The 19,407-nt window shown below is 40.6% G+C and overlaps 1 long non-coding RNA gene across 1 annotated transcript in view; it reads right to left on the bottom strand.

Annotated features, from left to right (window-relative positions):
* LOC142150115 (uncharacterized) overlaps nucleotides 1-18,341 on the bottom strand; it is a 49,900-nt gene extending 31,559 nt beyond the window's left edge. Inside the window, exons 1-2 of the long non-coding RNA XR_012691018.1 lie at nucleotides 18,248-18,341; nucleotides 1,477-1,544 (exon numbers count right to left, since the gene is read on the bottom strand). This is a non-coding gene — a long non-coding RNA (uncharacterized LOC142150115). The remainder of the gene's footprint in view (nucleotides 1-1,476; nucleotides 1,545-18,247) is intronic.
* Between the last annotated feature and the right edge of the window lie 1,066 nt (nucleotides 18,342-19,407).

Genomic DNA, 19,407 nt, shown 5'->3' with positions numbered 1-19,407 from the left:
CCCAGTGATCTCTCCTATTCTGGAAAACAAAATTTGGACGAAAACTCTCTCTTAAATTATCATCCCATGTTATGAACTTGCCCTTACAATAGTCCTCATCCAAGATGTTTGGGATTATCTCATGAAGATTCCATCTTAAATCTCATTTCCTGTTTGGGCCTAAAAAAGACACTTCCTGTTTTGAAGCCTTTGCTTGAGTACTGCGTTGAATCTGAGCCAGATGGGCCCAAAGAGGCTGCTCCCTCTTGTGATTTGGATTGCAATTGTTAGATATTTTTACCAGACCTTTATCTGCCTAGGGACTATGACTTCACTTGTTGGATATTTTAGATTTCTATATCAAAATAAATCATGCTTACTTTAGTACTACCTTGCTATTGGATTCCTTCTGTGAAACCAGAAGTGTGACATTCCATCTCTCAGCTCTAATGCCCTTCGAGCTTCTTGAGAGAATTACCTACAATCGCCTCACACACTCTCTTTCCTCACACATCCCATTGGACCCTCAATAGTTAAGGTTTTGTTTCCAACACTTCACAGAGACTGCACTGGCTAAGGTTGACAAGGCTTAGTCCTCTGCTCTCCCCTACTTATTTCATTATATATATTTATGTCTTAGAAAATAAATAAGCTCCTTTTGGATTTTAGTATGGAGTGAATTCAATTACCGGCAATTGGCGACATCGCGCCACACACATTACTGGCAATTACAGTAAAAATCTCTGCTCAATTTTCCTTGCACCTCCATGCGGTCAAGGAAAAATGAGCGGAGATTTTACAGAAATCTTCACCGCAAAGTGTCTCATGGACGTTCCCTTTATGCGGATGATACCCAAATGTATCTGAACTCTCTGGATCTCTCACTTTCTGTGTTCACCCGCATTACTGACTTTCTGTCATTTCATCTTGCCCTTGACCTATCAACAACTAAAACTGAATCTTTCAAAAACAGAGCTAATATTATTCTGACCAGCCAACAGAAGTTACCTACTGAACATGTCTATTTCTGCTGACAACATGACAATACATTCCACCCCTTAAGCTTGTTGTCTAGGTGTGATCCTTGACTCAGAACAATCCTTTGTTCCCCACATCCAATGTATATCTGAATCCTGCTATTTACATCTAAAAAAAATATTAATTCATGTACTCATAATTTCCCGCAATGACTAATTACCGTCCTTACTAGTCTACCCGAATCAGTGTTTCTGAATTGCACCCAAAGAAAGCATTTGTACATTTAAGTCAGTCCTGTTTGGTTATCACAAACAGCAGAAAGCAGAGATAGATTGTGACATATTGTGGAAAACTTCAGAATGCTTAATAATGTCTACATAACACCTGGTCAGTACTTTTTCTTTCTAGACATGTGCTATAAATTAAACATGTTTACTTCTGTTTAGATTGGAATCATGTCAGTATCAGTAACATGCATACCTCTAACACCGGGTTTACTTTTTCATATTAAAAACTTACCTTAGTCACTTTCTTATATCCTGTACCTTTCATTGAGTTATCACCTGTACAACCATCTCCATATAGGCCTAGGAAATGAGATAACATGGTCATCTTTCAATAACCCATATGGCATGCTAGAAACACATTATGTATAAGGTGGCACTAGAAAAGTTTAATGAATGTTAACATCAAAACTTGAATACTGTATTAAATGGCCAGCTTCCAGTGTAAGCAATATGAAAAGAATCCAACACTGTTGTGTCAAAACAGATGATAAATCTCATACCTTGACTAATACTTAGTTACAAGTGTTTTGTTTCTTTCACAACTTGCTTTGCTGCCACTGCAGCACAGAAATACACATTTACATAGGGTAGAACAGATATTGTCAAATGTTTATTTTATTTATTTCTCTATACATTTATGCTGTTACCAAAGTTTGGAAACAGTCTAATAGAAAAGTAACTTGTTACCAAGTAGCTTGTTTCACCACTGTTTGCACAACTTGACATGCTATGAATATCAATATGAAATAAAACCATGATTTTGTTCACTTGATGAAAAGATATAAATATATGTCATAAACATAAATATATAAAATACACATCTGCATAGATCTTTTAGAATGGGATGTTGGGCAATTATATCAGGTTTCTCCAGAACTTTCAAACTCAGGGATCTTAAATCTAATCACCAAAAATGACAGTTCATGTAACTAGGGAATAATTATGGCCTTAAGGGAGGAGGTAGTTTAGAAGTAATAAGAGGACAGAAAGTTGAAGCTTGACCCTAATAGAAGCAAAATTATCCCATTCATGAGGATGTGTATGGGGATGAGGATGTGACAAGTTCTGTTATATGTTGGAACTGTATTAATGCTAGAATTCAATATTAGTAGATGCTGTTATGATGGATCGTGAAGACAGAAAGCTGAATCTTGGTCCAAAGGGTATTTTACAGTTTGTCTCAGGCTGCAGACATTATAAAATCACTCCATACATATAGATATGGTTTATTCTTGTGTATTCTGAAATGGGTGTTAAATGCCAGTATGGGACTGTGACATCAACTGTGTGCATCAACTTTCTTCATAAAATTTAGCCTCATTCAATTTGTGGACTATATTGGCAAAAGGAACCCCACAGCCATTTACTGTCAATTGTCATATACTTGGTTACTCTAATAGGGACCACTGTGCGCTTTTGGACTTTCATTACCATTGAAGTCATTTGAGCATCAGCATTTGGTGATGATTGCAAGTTCTCTACATTGTTTGTTTTGTTTCATCGGTGCACTGGTACTACTGTTCGTGCTTTCATTACAGCGTTTGATTATTTGAATGTTCCATCAGATTTATTCAGTTTACACCTACTGGTTCTTGTCACCATCTGCATATACATGTACATTCCTGAGACCTTTATAAACCCAACACCTTCTCGTCACCTGGGAATCTACAATTTTTGGGTCTACATATTGATGATTATTGATTGTGCATTCAGTTCCCTGCAGAATTACATTACACATCAGTGCACATGACTGTGACTCTCGCTTCATATTTATACTGTGCCTGGGATTATATTGTACATAAATTCACCTTCATCTTCCCACTGGCAGCATACTGATTATTACACTAATAGGGAAGCACGGACTCCCAACTATAGTTTGAATCAGGCAAATACAGCATGCTTGTCGTGGGCAAGGCAATCAGTGACCATTGCAAAGGAACGTTTTTCTTCCCTTGAAAGCTATGTCCTAATTGTGGTTCCAATGCACTGACTGTATTTCATCTTGGGTCACTGCAGAGAAATTTTGTGCAAAATCAATTTGGAGTACAGCCTCACCTTCCTTTTGATTTTCAATCATGTCAGTGAATGAATGAGACTGAAATCTTTTAACATAAGCAAGATTTTCAAATCGAAGTAACTGAATTTAGCTCAGCAATACCATCTTCATGTAGCCTTCAGTCTCAACTAGTTTGGGGTGACAATCAATTTCTTTCCTTTGCTGCCAGATAATGTTGCTGTAAGTGTCAGCATCATCAGAAACTAATGTTCTGAGATCTGTAGTACAGTCTTTACATTTACCTGTCATGCATTCTTCTTCTTTTTTGGATCACAGCAAACAAATTGAAGTAGTTGACTTGTTTCTTTGGGAAAGTTTCTATCTTGTTTGCTAATTGCTTTAAATGTTAAATTAACTTTTTACTTTTACAAGTGAGTAGTCTGGTCAAAAGAAAGAGACGGCATTTTAATTATTATTTTCTAATACAAACTGCACATGTTATATGACTTATGGACTCCTTCTCATTATAATGGGATCACTTGGGGTGGCAAAGTTAGCATTCCAGTGGCTTCAATTTATTACATTGCCTGGTGCCTAAAGCTCAGGTGTGCCTGAAGAGTCTACTGCTTTTAAGCATGGGGCTGGTTATCTTTGAGAGGGGGAACATCCTTTATATTTCCACCCCCTCCTCTGTAGAGTCTCTAGCCCCACACTGACCAGGTTGGTGCTATTCCCCTCTATGACAGGAGGACCCCATACAGTGGGTTTCCTTATTATAGTGTGATCTGGCCCAATCTGTGTAGCCTGGTGCTGGTTTCCACCAATTTAGACTGTATAGAGCTGGAGATGGTTCAGTATTCTAGTGGGAGCCACACTTGTCTTTTTTAATCTATTTATGTGTAGGAAAGGTTTGTCTGGTGAAATGGCACTCACCCAGCCAGTTAAACCAGGAAGGTGTCATCTTGCCAGACGGCGCACATAACAACGCTGCACAGTAAAACCGGATGATATCCAGGCAAGAAATTGGCATCCCAACTGATATCATTTTAACACACACTGACTGGAGCAAAATGTTTTTTTACTCCACTTGACAATTAGTACTGTTAGATCTCTAAGTGTAGAAATATCCAAGGAACACATTGGAATATCACTGGTGTATATTTCCCAATGCACTGGTTAAAAACAACAACATTTTTTTGTCTTCACTTGTATAATTACCATTTGCTACTGTAGGAATACCAAGGCAATAAATTGTCATCTCAAGTAGTTTATTTCTGCACTTGTTGGTAGTTAGTCCATCGCTTCTAGTTAGAGCCCTTCTTGTATTATGAAGCCTCGATATCAAGTTTTTTTGTATCAACTGTCATTAACTTGAATTTATACCATCCTTTTTATCAAATCATGACACAGAGTTTTCGTCGCATCAATTTGACGATGAGACTGATGAGTCTTTAGTTCTTCAATGTAAGAGTCATCCTGAGTGATTATGATGATAAACATTTACTCTCCTAATATGTTGAAATGTGGTAAGATGAACATAAAATACATAAGTACAAGATCTAATCATGAAAATCTGCTCACTTGTATGCAGATTTCAAAATCATGTATCTGGGAAACCCCCTGCTAAGCTTCATTCATTCAATGCATCCATAAATATCACTCCATATCTTTCTTAATACCACCACTCAGAGGTTTCAGAATATTACCAAGTGTGGCACTGCTGACACCTTCTGACATCACTTGTAGTACTTCTGGCACTGACATCCCACAGACATCAGACACAGACAGCTTCAAAATAAATGTTGCTTTATTGTTTGCATCACAATAAAGAGCAATACTTCATCAGAAGGACACCAGTAAACAAAGTCCCGTTGTTACACCTCCTGGTGACTGAAATGCTAAGCTAAACACAGTCTGGCTCTTTACTGACTGGTCAGCTCTTCCAGCATTAGTCACAAACACAATTGTCCAACTCAATTTTTACATACACAAGTCTCCTCCCCTTAATCTAATTACCTCATTAGGCCACGTGTGTGTGTGTGTGTGTGTGTGTGTAGACTAGGAATTTGTCTGTGTATGGAATTAACACTGTATGTAGTCTTCCTCTGCAGACGTCCAAGGACCACACCTTTCCCTATGCATGAGAAGTGTGGGAAAAAAGCCCTCTTTGCTACACAAAATATAAATTTATTCTAATAAAAACAAACCCACATCATATAAAACCATTTAACATTTAAAAAAATGATACAAATTGCAGCCACTGGTGAAGAAGCTATTCAAGCCTGTCCTGAACTCGGAGTACTCCCAGTCTGCATTCCGGTGTATAGCCACCACCTTTAATGTGTTTGATGGGAGTCCACTCACTTCCTCAGAAAGTGATGGTCAACTGACTTGAATCCATATTTATAACCCCATCCCAAATCTTATTAGATGACCTTTTCCAAATGTAAAACACACAGCAATCCTGAAATAGCTATACATTGTTCACACAACAGTAATAATAATATATTTCATAAACCATCATCATCATCATCATTTATTTATATAGCGCCAACATATTCCGTAGCGCTATACAAACTGATACATTTAGTTAAAATTTCCGCAATTAATCTCATTTTCATTTATGACTAAACAATATTCAAAGAGACCAATTAGTATCCAATTGTAGTGAAAGCTGAGGACTCTACACTGGACTGCAAACAGGTTGATGACAGGCTTTAATAGCTTCTTCAAATGTGAGTTCAATTTGTATAGTTTTTTAAATGTTAGAAATTTTTTACATGATGTGGGTTTGTTTTTATTAAATTAAAGTTATACCTTGGGAATAAACTGAAACCTCTGAGTGGTGGTATTAAGAAATAGATGGAGATACATCTGTGAAAGCTAAAAACACTGCATTGACAAGACAGCATTGAATGCATTTAGTGATTGAAGCTTAGAAGAGGACTTGTAAGATTTGACATTGTGAAGTCTGCACACAGGTTAGCAGATTTTCATTATTAGATCTTAGATTTATTTAAAAGCGAGTAGGATCATAATTTTTAAAATGATGATACTACCCAAGTTATTATATCTATTTTGCAAATATACCAATGGTGCTGCCTAACGGGTTGATTTCCGAATTTCATAAATTAATGTGTTAATATGTTTGGAAAGGTAAACCTCCGCATTTGAGCTACTCTTGTATGACTCGTGAGTAGAAGAAAGGAAGTCTAGCACTACCTGATCTGACAAAATCCCAGGAGGCGTGATTTTTGTTTAAAATGAGGAACTGGTCTCTACCACCACAGTTAAAGCCCTGGGTAGACTTTAAGAAAAATGTCATCCCCTCTTTTCCTTTGACAGATTTGGTGATGGCTCCTAGGACTTGATGACCTCCTGCTTGTAGTCTGCCCCCTTTCCATGAGAGACTCCTTGATGGTCTTGGATAAAGTATTGGCTGACGCTCAATATGTTTTGTTACCTACATCTAATATCTCCGTGTTTGTTATAGCTAAAATTATCCCTGATCTTAATCTTGATCAATAGTTGCAGATGGTGTCTCTACAGTGACACAGTTATATAATGAGGAGGGTCTTATATCTTATTCACAGATTAGGTTTCAATTTGACCCACCAGCATAAGAATTTTATAAATTTCTTCAACTAAGACTTTGGATAAAATCACTTGGGCTCTACCACTCATTGTTCTCCAAGCCTCCCCATCGATTGTTGACTAGACTGAAATCGGGTGATAATAGAGCAGATATCTTGTTTTGGTATGAGTTTTTTCTATCATCTCAATATTTAAAGTCCTCTTCTCAACTTTCTTGGGAACGAGACATAGGTCATACCACAGCTCAATTGGAGTCTCTTTTTTCTCAATTCACTATATTTCATGCTGCTTAAATCATAGTGAGATGCTCTTTAAACTACGGTAAGTCATAGGCTCCAAATACATAAAATGTGGCCTTTGGTGTCAAAATATTGCTGGCACAAGTGTGGGGAAAGTGGAGATATTTTCCACATTTTCTGGACTTGCCCTGTAGTTTAAGCCTTGTGCACCACGGTACTTGCGCTCATTAAAGCTGTTATTAAACAGGATTTTTCCATGTCTCCAGAAGTGTCCCTATTACGGATGTTTCCATCTGGTATTTCTTCTTCCGATAATTATGTTAGTGGTCCTATTTTTATCGCTACGTGGGCTGTAATTACACAGTCATGGAAATCCGAAATAGTACCCTCCATAAAGAAGATAGCTGCTAAAGTGCAAGTTAGCTGCGACCTGGAAACTTTAATGCTTCCTATTCTTCCTCCATAAGACCTTAACATATGTCTTGGAGTAGCTGACTAGATTTTATGTCCGATGTGAGTAGATCTATTCAATATAGGGTTTCCTTAGAATCGAAACCTTAGTTAAATCTTTGTATCACATAGATATGTTTAGATTTAAGGTACTTTAATGGTGTTCTTTGAGGTATTACGCTTTGGCTACATATCTGATATGTAATGTTTGATGCTGTTTGTATATTTAACAGTGATATCTTTATTTTCTCATTATGTATCTCTTGGAGATTCTCTTTTTTTTTTTTGGTTTTGTGACTTGTGTGTTTTTGTCTATGTATAATTGTTGATAAAGTCAATAAGAACTATTGTTAAAAATAATATAAAAAGAAATAAAAATAAAAGTGGTACACACTATTGGAAATTTATTTTCCATGTCCTGATATGCGCCGGGAAATTTTTGTGAATAACCTGTCTTCAGAAATTGCTTACAAAGCTCAAGAAGAAGAAGAAACAGTCACTAACCTAGATGGAGCTGATGTTTGCTAGACAAATAATATGCTTAAATCACTTTGTGTACGATAATGCAGCTCTCATATCTAGCACTGGCTCTACAGGGTTCTGTTATGGCAGATGTGTAGCTGGACGGGGCCTTGTGGCTAGGCTTATATTCTGCAGCAGGTACTTCTGAACCTATGTCTAACACATGGAGGGTGACCATGGTGCTATGTTCTCCCTCTGTTGGTGTGTCTATACCTTCTTGCAGATGTTGCTGCTGCTGAAATTTTTGCACCATATCTCCATGATAGTCCTGTAAATGAAAGCATATGTATATGTTTTTTTGTTGTCATTATCTATATGAAGCACCACAAAGACACATCTAAAATAATGAAACACTCATTATAAAGCCTAATCAATCTGGAGACACTGACATTCAATCTGGAGGTGCTGCTTTATGCCATTTGGGGTGTTTTCATTTGCACAGCGTTTCAAGAAATGTGAAAAGTAAGCTTCCCCTTCTCCACCACTTTTACCTTGCTTTGGGGTCCGGTGGAGGAGTGTGCCAGAGGGCTGCTCATCTCAACCACTCACACAACACAACTTTATCAACATGGAGGAAAGGAGACTGTGTTTGTACAGTTAAATCCCAGTTCAGGGGACGGCCCCCTCTTCAGGGGGGGGGGGGTGCCAAAGACGACAACTTTGGCACTCTGCACAGACTCCTTCCATCAACATGGCACTGCATTGAGTGAGTGATTGAGTGAGTAAGTGAGTGAGAAGATCTGCCCTCTGACCCCTCCTCCACCAGACACCTCAGAAAAGTAAGAAATTGTTGAGGGAGCCAACTAGGCCACATACACAGTGACACCTTTAATACTGCAGTAGAAAGAAGACATACTGTGTTATCATTCCTTTCTATTGGCGAGGTATTACGATAGGGTCAGTATATTGCCTATCCATACCTCCCAAAACTGACTAAGCGAGATAGTCCCTCAAAATTTGGACTGTGCCAGCAGAATCGGAACAGAAGGCAGACAGTAGTGCTCTTGCAAATTTCACTACCTGCTGCTGCTGGTGTCTTAAGCTGGAATGTTGGAAAAGGGATATCTACATGAAATATGGAAAGACAAGCAATGAGTGAACACTTTAGGCCTCCTTCCCCTAACCAACCCTGAAATTAAATTAATAGAATTCCCATTTAATAAATTTCCTACTTCCCCCCAGCCAGACCAAACATCAAGTTAATACTTTTCATGTTTTTTGCACTAGGTTGAACTTGACAACAAAGAGGGTCAAAATCCAAATCATTTTAGGAGAGTGTTTGTAGTTATACGGGAGAACTTATGAGTCTGGCAAACATTTCTGGCTAACTATAATGGGAAATCCTGTTGCCAAGAAACTGAGAATTCTAATGTTGTGTTAGAGCTGTTTACTGATGCAATATATTAGAATTGTAGCGTACTTGGCAGGCATGTGGTATGCAGAGAGATGGCCAGATAATTGGGTTGAAAGGGGGTTAACTATAAACATGATTCTTAGAGCTTTCCTTATAGTGATTGTATTCAAAGTGTGCATGTTAGGTTTTCATCTGCTTTGCATCCTGCTTGCTGCTCACATCTACTATGCAGTTCAGGTGTGTCTCCCTCTGACTATTTATTGGAATGCTTCACTTTATAAGCTCTCACCTGTCCTGCACGCAAGGCCAGTGGTTCCTGTATCTGTATTCTGTGCTATTCTGATCTTGCATCAAGCAGTTCCTGGCTCTGCATTCAGCGGTCTCCTGATTCCTGATACCAGGTTGTGAAACCTATTGTCTCCTAGTTACGGTGTATGGATTTGCAACTTACAGTCCCATGATTCATGATATCTGAGTCTGCAACTTACAGCCTGCTGCTTCCTCTTTACTGGCTTTGTATCTGCATGCTATTCATATAGCTCTGCAGAGTATCCTCCGGCACCATCATTGCTCACTCTGCTGGACATTTGCAATAAAGGCTGTGTATATTTCTACATTGCTACAAAGACTGTTACATACCAGCATTGGTACAGAGACAGTGTTATATAACTACATTATTGCAAAGATTGTGTTTTATTCATGCATTGTCTTTAGACTGTGACTCATCCCTGCACTACCTCTGAGTCTGTGTTTTCACCTGGCTTCTCTTAATTACTGCAATATCCAGTGTGTGGTATTTAGACCGTCATTATGTGCACTGAACTGCAATAAACTCCATTATGTTTTTACTGCAACATCACCTTGTATTCTTTTTTGTTTTGTGAATTGACAGATTGATACTGTCCAGAAGGGCCAAAGCTAGTGGTTTCATTTTAATGATGTACAAATGAGGATATATTTCCTATAGGCTTTTGTTAGGAGATCCACTATGGAACAGGCGGGAAATTGTTGAAGTTTATGAGTGTCTGTTAATTTGAAAACCTTACAGCAGACTTTTTGGATATAGATGTGATTTCAATTGGGTACCAATTGTATATTTACCCTAATCTTTGTTTCTGATTTTTACAGGTTGCTGACCAGTGTAGATCTGGGTGATGGGTCATTTAATTGCCTATTGTACTACAGAGCACAATGAGAGACAAAGGTCGAGATTAGGTGGAGAGGAATTAGTAGTCTGAGAAGTTTTCTTGATAAAATTACATCTTGGTTTTTTTGCCTGATTCCAAGGTCCCATATTTCCGGCATGTGTAGAGCAATGATCTGTGACTTGTGAAGACAGTTGAACTTGTCAACCTTATTAAGAGTGACATTGCTTAGATCACTGCTTTTTGATTTACAATCACTGTAGTTTGGTCAGAGGTGATTTCAGAAGTGAATTGGAGGTATGCTATAATGATTTTGTGTGTGCATTTTTAGGTTGTAAATTAGGTCTAAGTTGCATTTAATTCTGCATTAGGCCCACAGTGTATAATGTTTTTATTTGAATGGGGGAAGGATATGTTATGTCACATTATCTCATGCAGTATGATGATAGAATTTTCCTGCTGTCTTTGCCATCCCACTGAAGTATTATATATGCCTTACTGATGAGAACCAATTACAAGAATTCAGCTGCAACTTACAACCATGGTATAAAAACAAGGTAGGAACAACATAAATATGTTTTTAATTAATTTTGATGCCACAAGTTGACTTTACAAGTTTAAATTATATTATTTAGTAACATAAAACTGCACAAATGTGCTGTAACCAAATAGCAAGCCATCAGACTTGTACTTTTCATTTGTAAACTACACTTAAACAAACAATACTCATGCCAGTATCACATTGGTATTTTAAACATCAGCATGGTTGAGCTCTTGGAACCTCGTGCTTATACATTGTATTTGCCTGTACATAGGAAAAATTGTAAACTTCAGAGTGCATGACACAATACTGCTGATAAGAAGCTTTATAAACACTTTAGATAGTGTTCATAGCGCTTAGAAGCACTAGTGAGCTAGAAATTTGGTGCTGTGATGTCAGTCACCAGAAACTGTCAGGAGTCCCCTAAATCCTAATACACAAAATCTAATACCTAATACACAACTTTACTTATAATAGTCCCCTTTCCCCTGAATCTAGACATTCTCACCGGTACTCAGTTGCCTCTAGGACTTGGTAGTACCGGTTCATACCAGCTCTGGCATTTATGAGAGATATATTGATGACCAGTTAATAAGTAGATGCACTTAGCAATGTCCAGATGTCCAACTGCTCCAGAAGTGACTGAGATGACAAGTGGGGGTATAGAACCAAGTCAGGGTCAGGAATGGTGATGATCAAAATTAAAGTCCAGCCAGAAGTCACTATACAAGCAGTATGCAAAGTCTAGGCAGCAGTCAGTATAAGGGGTTGTCAGTTATCCACACAAACTTCAAAGTCCAGGCAGGGTTCACACATGCACAGCCACAGCATGGCTACTACAATTACTGGCACTGGGAGATTGGGCTTCCTGCACTATAAGGAGCAATGAGCCAATCAGAGTCCCCAGCAGAGCCGAGCACTCTCTCAATCTCTAGTGATTTGGTGCAATGCATTCAAGTGACCACACTGTGCTAATAGATTGGCTACCAAGCAACCCAGCATATGAAGAAAAAACTGAGAATTGTGCTGGGGTGCATCAACTATATGCAGGCCAATAAAATGTATAAGTGCCAGGTTCCAAAATGTAAATCATGTAGGGCTAAAAATTCCTGAGTGTCATTAACTTTAGTATGTGGTTTCAGCAAATGTGTGTACATTGCATTATGTAATTAAATAAGTGCATGATTAACTTTTTAATTACATGAGGGATTTTGCTCTTTCCACCATCAATTCTCTTGTTTTATCATTTAGTCACTTTCACCAGGAATTATTTCATTTCATTCTTACTGATTTTTTTTATATTTTCAAAATAGATAGGACATTTCTAGTAGCATATTGGAATAAATGTATTTTTATTTACAAGCTTATTTAAATCAGTTACAAGAAATGTGTGAAAATACAGTTGCGATTGTTTATGTGTTGAATATAATTGAAGGTCTATGGGACTCCTAACCAGTAGCCAAAGACAATTTGCCATAGAAACAACTATATGCAAGTGTACTGTCAAAGTGTTTGTTCACTGCTCTTGGTCTAAATTTTAGATGAAAAATAAAGTCAATTCCTATAAATGCCATAAAATAAGAGCTCATCCACTACAGATATGAAGAAAAGCAATGTTATTACAAATTGGATATTATGAATTAAACAAAGACACAATTTTTGATTAAAAATTGTATTTTCTCTTTCATCCAGTCTGGGGAACACTGCTTACCATGAAGTGTGAAGGGGAGCATGGGAGTTGGCACCTAGCTAGTTAATTTCTAGCACTGCTGACAGACCCCTCCCCTCTAACTCCCCCCCCCCCCCCCCTGCCCCTTCCTCCTCCGTTTTTATAGGTGCCCATGGAGTTAGGCACTGTTTTAGTTGCTGCTAAATTTTCTTTTCTTTTTCTTTTTTTGTAGGAGAATATCTTGGGCAGACCTGGGAGTGTGTTCTGTTATAGAGAGCACACTCCCAGAAAAGCAGCGCAGGCACTGCTCTGTCAGCTGGGAGCCAGAGGCTCTCACTGGCAGAGCAAATTAGGGTGCTTGACTACAGAGTGACTAGCGGTCTCTCCGGACCGCTGTCACTCTTGAGGCTTCACCGATAACCGGCGCTGCCATTGGGCATGGAGGGTCGGGTATCGGAATGAAAAGAATGCGGCCATTTTTAAATCCGTGCAGGAGAGGAAACGTAAAGGGTCCATACCAAGATCCCCCCTCAGACATAGGAGGGGGCATCGGGGTGGAAATCCGCGGCAGAGACCTCAATTGAGGTCTCCACTACTCTGCCATATATTATTTGTTTTCTTTCTCCTCCCCGCTAATGGGGCAGGAAAAGCACCACAGAGAGACAGCATTATCAGAGGGGGGGAGCTATGATATAGAGCTCCCCTGCTCTCCAGGGAAAATTGGACTAGCCCGGCCTTTTGGCGCCATATAGAAGCCAGGGAAAGGACGTAGAGGAGAGGGAGCAGGCACCAGGCACTGCTGTTGGACTTCTCCCCTGTTTGGCCTGTGGCTAAGTATCTGATTTATTTAAACATATATTATTGTATTGCTGACTGCAAAGTGGGCTAGTGGGAGTTATATTATAGTTCTCCCACTTGCCAAGTTATTTTATTTTGGTTTAACAATTTACAAGTATAACTTTTATGTCCGATTACTTGTTTCTCTTTTCTTTTTCATATTATTTTCTCTGCTGTCTCTCGCTCTCTAACAGCTAAATTTAAGTCTGTGTGTTTGGTGTGCCTTCCTTTGTAAAATGACAGATAAAGGAAAGGGCTCTAAAGTAAAGTATTTCACATGTTCAAAATGTAATGCAAAATTACCTAGAGGGCAGAAGGACCCGTTGGCACTATGTTCTGTCTGCAATGCAGGGGGTCTCCCTACGCAATCCCAGCTTGTTACAGCCCCACTGACGGAGGAACCGGCCTGGGTGGCCTCCCTGACACAGTCGGTTTCCTCTTTAGCACAGATGGTGTCACAGTCCAATCAGCTGATGTCTACTGTGGCAGCCGTGGTGGCTAATAGTGCTAGCAAGCCTTTGGGCCTCCCTGCTTCCACAGGTTCTTTTGAAGAGTCTATGCCAGGACCTTCCTCATTGCTTACAGACCAGGCCCCTGTTCCCACAGAACCGGCATGGTCCGCAGCATTTATAAAGGGTTTGGATAAACTAAACCAGTTAATTGAATCCCCAAACATCCCGCCTGCTAAAAGGAAGAGGCCTAGATCCACTAATACCCTTATGGTCCTTTCAGACCCGGAGGGGGTTTTAGAGGAGGAGGGGGAAGTATATTCTGATCCTGACCAGGGGCAACCTTTGGAACAGGAAGAAGACCCTAAAAGCCATTTTATTAATGATTTGGTTTTAGCGGTAAGAGAGGCGTTGGACCTCCCAGAGCCGGAGGATCCTACTCCTAGAGACAGATGTCTCTTTAAGAAGGCCAAAAGGAAGGCTATTCGTTTTCCCCCTTCTGTAGAACTCAGAGATATTGCAGAGGCAGCCTGGAAACAGCCTGATAAAAGGTTCTCTGTTCCCAGAAAGTTCCCTTTCCTGTATCCATTACAGGAGGAAGATTTGGCCCGCTGGGAGAGTATTCCTAAGGTAGATATTCCAGTAGCCCATTTGGCCAGACACACTACCAGTCCCAGGTTCAGCAACTCTGCAGGATGTCAATGATCGCAGGGTGGAATCCCAGCTAAAATCTATATTTGTAGCTGCGGGTTCTTCATTTGCTTCAGCTTGGGTTGCTAGAGCCATGGAAACATGGGCAGACCAACTGGCAGATGCCTTACAGGACTCGGATTTACTTCCCCTGGCTTTGCATATGAAAGAGGCATTGGGGTACCTTTATGAGGCGGCTCAGAACTCAGCATCTGTGTCCTCCTCTATTCAGGCTGCATCCATTTCAGCAAAAAGAACGTTATGGCTGAAATCCTGGGAAGGAGATTCGGAATCAAAGAAGTCCATTGAATCCATTCCTTTTTCAGCAGCAGGTTTGTTCGGGCCGGAATTGGATACTATGATTTCCCAGGCAACAGGGGGCAAAAGCACTTCTTTGCCGGTATTCTCAGGTAGGGGCAGGACTCCTCGGGTCGGCTCCTTTCGTCAGCCCTTTAGAGGGAACTCCTGGCCTAGAGGACAGTCATTTAGAGGTAGACAACCAAATGTTCGAGGCTCCTCCGTCGGGGGAAGATCCTCATTTGCGGCTAGGCGCCAGGCCTCTAGGACACAGGAGAAGCCTGTGTCCTGACGACCAATCTACTCTGCCAGAGGTGGCGCCACGGGGGGAGATGTCTGTCTGTTCGGGAACAGTGGGCAGCGTCATCCCAAGGCACTTGGATTCGGGGTATTATAACAAGGGGGTACATGAGAGACCTGCTGGGTCCGGTACCACATTGTTTTTTTGTAACACCGCTACCCCGAGAGCGATCAGGAAGTCAGGCAATACAAGTTTGTGTCTCCTCCCCTCTTTCACAAAGAGTCATCTGCAGCCTAAGATTCACAGTGGGGTCCTCCCATTACCAGAGAGGTTGGGGGGCGGTAGTCTTGCACCACCTTGGTCGGTTCAGGAATCAGCCTTACCAATAAATGTGTTACAGTTGTAGGCAATTCTTTTAGCCCTTCGGGGGGCCCAGTCCCTCCTTTAGGGCCACCCTGTCAGAATTCCGTCCGACAATGCCATGGCTGTGGCATATGTCAACAGGCAGGGAAGAACCAGGAGTACAGCCGCAATGAAAATTGCAGCTCAGATTTATTTTTGGACAGAACAGTAGGTTCCAGAAATTTCGGCAGTATTCTTTCCAAGAATAAGGATTTAGGAGGCCGACTATCTAAGTCAAAATCAAATGATGCCGGGGGAGTGGTCACTCCATCCGGAAGTATTTTAGTCTCTAGTTCAGAGGTGGGGTCTTCCGGATATAGATCTCAAGGCCTCCAGACACAACAAGAAGGTTCACAGGTTTTTCGCAAGGGCAAGAGATCCCTTAGCGGTGGCAGTGGACGAAATGACAATGTCATGGGAGCTCAGGTTGGGATACCTGGTTCCCCCGATTCCCATGCTTCCTCGCATGCTCAGACGAGTAAGGCAAGGGGGTCTTCCGATAATACGAATAGCTCCCTCATGGCCACGTCGTGTGTGGTACGCAGACATAATCTCTATGGCGATAGGATAAGGACTTCGTCTTCCGTCACGAGACGACCTCCTTCTTCAAGGTCCCTTCCGTCAGCAGAATTTACCTCAGCTCAGTTTAACGGCATGGCTGTTGAAACCAGCCTCTGGAGGGCTAGGGGTTTTTCCTCCAGTGTAGTTAACACTATGATGCAATCTCGAAAACCAGTTTCAGCTCGCATCTATCAACGGATTTGGAGAGCCTATATCAGATGGTGTGAAAATAGGTCATATTACACGTCTTCCTTCCGTCTCCCTTGCTTATTGGCTTTCCTTCAGCATGGGCTGGAAGCAGGTCTTCGTTTAGGTTCCCTAAAGGTTCAGGTATCGGCACTTTCAGTCTTTCTTCATCTGAAATTAGCGGATTTGCCAGATATCAAGACTTTTCTTCAGGGAGTCTTACATATTCAACCTCCCTATGTTCCACCTACAGCACCATGGGATCTTAAACTGGTACTGGACATGCTTAAAGGGCCTCCCTTTGAACCTTTACCTGAGGCAGATTTTAGGTGTTTGACCTGAAGGGTTGTTTTTCTTTTAGCAATTGCATCGGCATGTAGGGTATCGGAATTGGGAGCTCTGTCTTGCCGGGAGCCATATCTGTTTTTTCATGAGGACAGAGCGGTTTTGAGAACACTCCCCTCTTTTGTTCCAAGAGTGGTGTCCTCCTTCCATTTGAACCAGGAAATTGTAGTTCCGGTTTTTTCATCTACTTCTCACTCTGATCGGCAGTCTATGAAAAAGTTAGATGTGGTCAGGGCTCTCCGTATTTATGTCAAAAGAACACCTCAAATTAGACAAACCGATTCTCTGTTTGTCCTATATGATTCTAACAAAAGAGGCTGGCTAGCCTCAAAACAGTCCATTGCAAGATGGATTACGGCAACTATTAGGCAGGCTTACATTACAGCTAACCGGCCTGTGCCGGAGAGACTTACGGCCCATTCCACCAGATCGGTAGGGGCGTCATGGGCAGCGAGAAATGGGGCTTCTGCTGACCAGCTTTGCAGGGCAGCCTCCTGGTCTTCTGTCCACACATTTACCAAATTCTATCAATTTAATGTATTCGCATCCGCAGATGCAGATTTCACTCGTAGTGCTCTACGAGCGGGGTTTTCAGAGCAGTCCCACCCTTAGGGGGCTGCTTTAGAACATCCCCATGGTAAACAGTGTCCCCCAGACTGGATGAAAGAGAAAAGAGGATTTATATACTTACGTTAAATCCGTTTCTCTGATTCCGTCTGGGGGACACTGCAATCCCTCCCTTTTGCTTTTCCTCTGTGTGCTCTTGTTTGATTGACCCTTCTCCTTGGGGCTTTTTAAATTAACTGAGGCGGAAGAGGCAGGGGGGGGGAGTTATAGATGGGAGGGGTCTGTCAGCAGTGCTAGAAATTAACTAGCTAGGTGCCAACTCCCATGTTCCCCTTCACACCCCATGGTAAGCAGTGTCCCCCAGACGGAATCAGAGAAACGGATTTAACGTAAGTATATAAATCCTCTTTTTTATATAACAACAAAAACAAAATAAAAATCAAAAAAAAAACCCCACAAACGTACTTTGATATTGCTAATATATTTTTAGATGTGTAATTTTTGTTTGGGGGCGGGTTCTTTCTTCTAAAATTAAAGGCAAGGGGATCCTTTCTTTTGCCTCTGCATGATGTTCAGCTGGGAGAAAAATATTAAATACTGCATTTGAACATCACTACATAATAATAATTTTACATATTAGAAACATAATTATGCTGTATGGTTGATAGTAGATTCATCTTATTATTAACACAGTACTAAGCAGAAGACTGCATTTTGGAGGAACATAGTAGTTGGTGGGATTGTTTTATTTACGGATAAACAGTTATAATGCCCATTCATTTATACAGCTGTATAATAGCAGCATTTGCCTATGTAAATACAGAATCAAAAATAAATCTTTTGTGAAGCCTATACTTTTCTACGGAAACAACACACTAAAATATAATACTATATTATTAAATCAAAATACTTACATACTTCTTCAGGTGCCTGGTATGGGCTTCCCACCTCCTCATGGGCCTTCGCCTGGACCTCATCATGGACCTCCCGGTGAAGGCGCTGATGGCGGCACTCTGTTTGAAAATAAATTTTAGACATTATTAATAGAGATGTGCGTTTACCCCCGAGTTTTGGTTTTGGATGTGGTTTTGGTTCTAAAAAGTGTTTGTGTTTTTGATTTGGATTTAATTAAAAATTGTGCAAAAAATAGGTAAAATAATGTCATTTTGAGCTGTCTTTGATTCAATATTACTATTTAAAGCGCTAACATTCATTTCCAGTCATTTTCAGCCTATTTTCTAAAAATTCCTTCAGAACTTTCCCAAGTTTCACCAACTTTGGCCAAAGTCTGCAGAAAACTGTCTTAAATAATGATTTTGTATCTTTGCCATCATTGCATTTTCTTTCTCTGATTTCATTAAAAAAATAATTTTGTTGCATAGTGTTGATATCTCCCTTTTATTGCATCCTAATCCTTTAGGATGTTAAGTCTAGTTACTGTCATAAGCTTTTAGAACTAACAGGAGAGATCTTCACCTACAGTAGTCACCTTTCCCATTAAGTTGGATGCACTCACAGGTACTCAAATGCCCCCAGGGCTCAGGTCAATGTAGTAAAAGCTTATGAGCAAGAACCGGTAGCATGGAGATAGGAGGCAGGCAGTCAGGCGACTCAGTACATTAATAACCAGGGTCAGACCAGAGGTTGTGGGTCAGCAGCGAGCAAGGTGTATCACAAACAGGCCAATAGGTCGGGACTGGAAGCAAACAAGTATAGTCCAGAAGAATGAGCCAAGAGGTGAGGGGCCATCAGCAATCAAGCAGGGTCCAGAAAACGAGCCAAGGGTCACAACAGGAATCAATCAGAGGTATTCCCAGGATTCACAGAACAGGGAGCAGATTAGCTATTGCAGGGTAAAAGCTCTACAACTGGCAGGGAGACTAAGCCCTCCCTGTCTTTTAACTGATAGGGACCAATAAAAAAAGGGGCCAAAAGCATGTCTCCTATGTCCACTCAAGCAAGAGGCAGCAATAATTTAATTACAACTGTGCGTCACAGGTGCCTGTTACTTGCCGGGATGCAACAGCAATATGAGAGGTGCCACAGATGCACTAGCAATGGCCCGGACGCGAAGGACT

The sequence above is a fragment of the Mixophyes fleayi genome, chromosome 4 (assembly GCF_038048845.1).
Source record: "Mixophyes fleayi isolate aMixFle1 chromosome 4, aMixFle1.hap1, whole genome shotgun sequence".
Classification (NCBI taxonomy): Eukaryota; Metazoa; Chordata; class Amphibia; order Anura; family Limnodynastidae; genus Mixophyes; species Mixophyes fleayi.
This window is presented reverse-complemented; position numbering and strand designations above follow the sequence as displayed.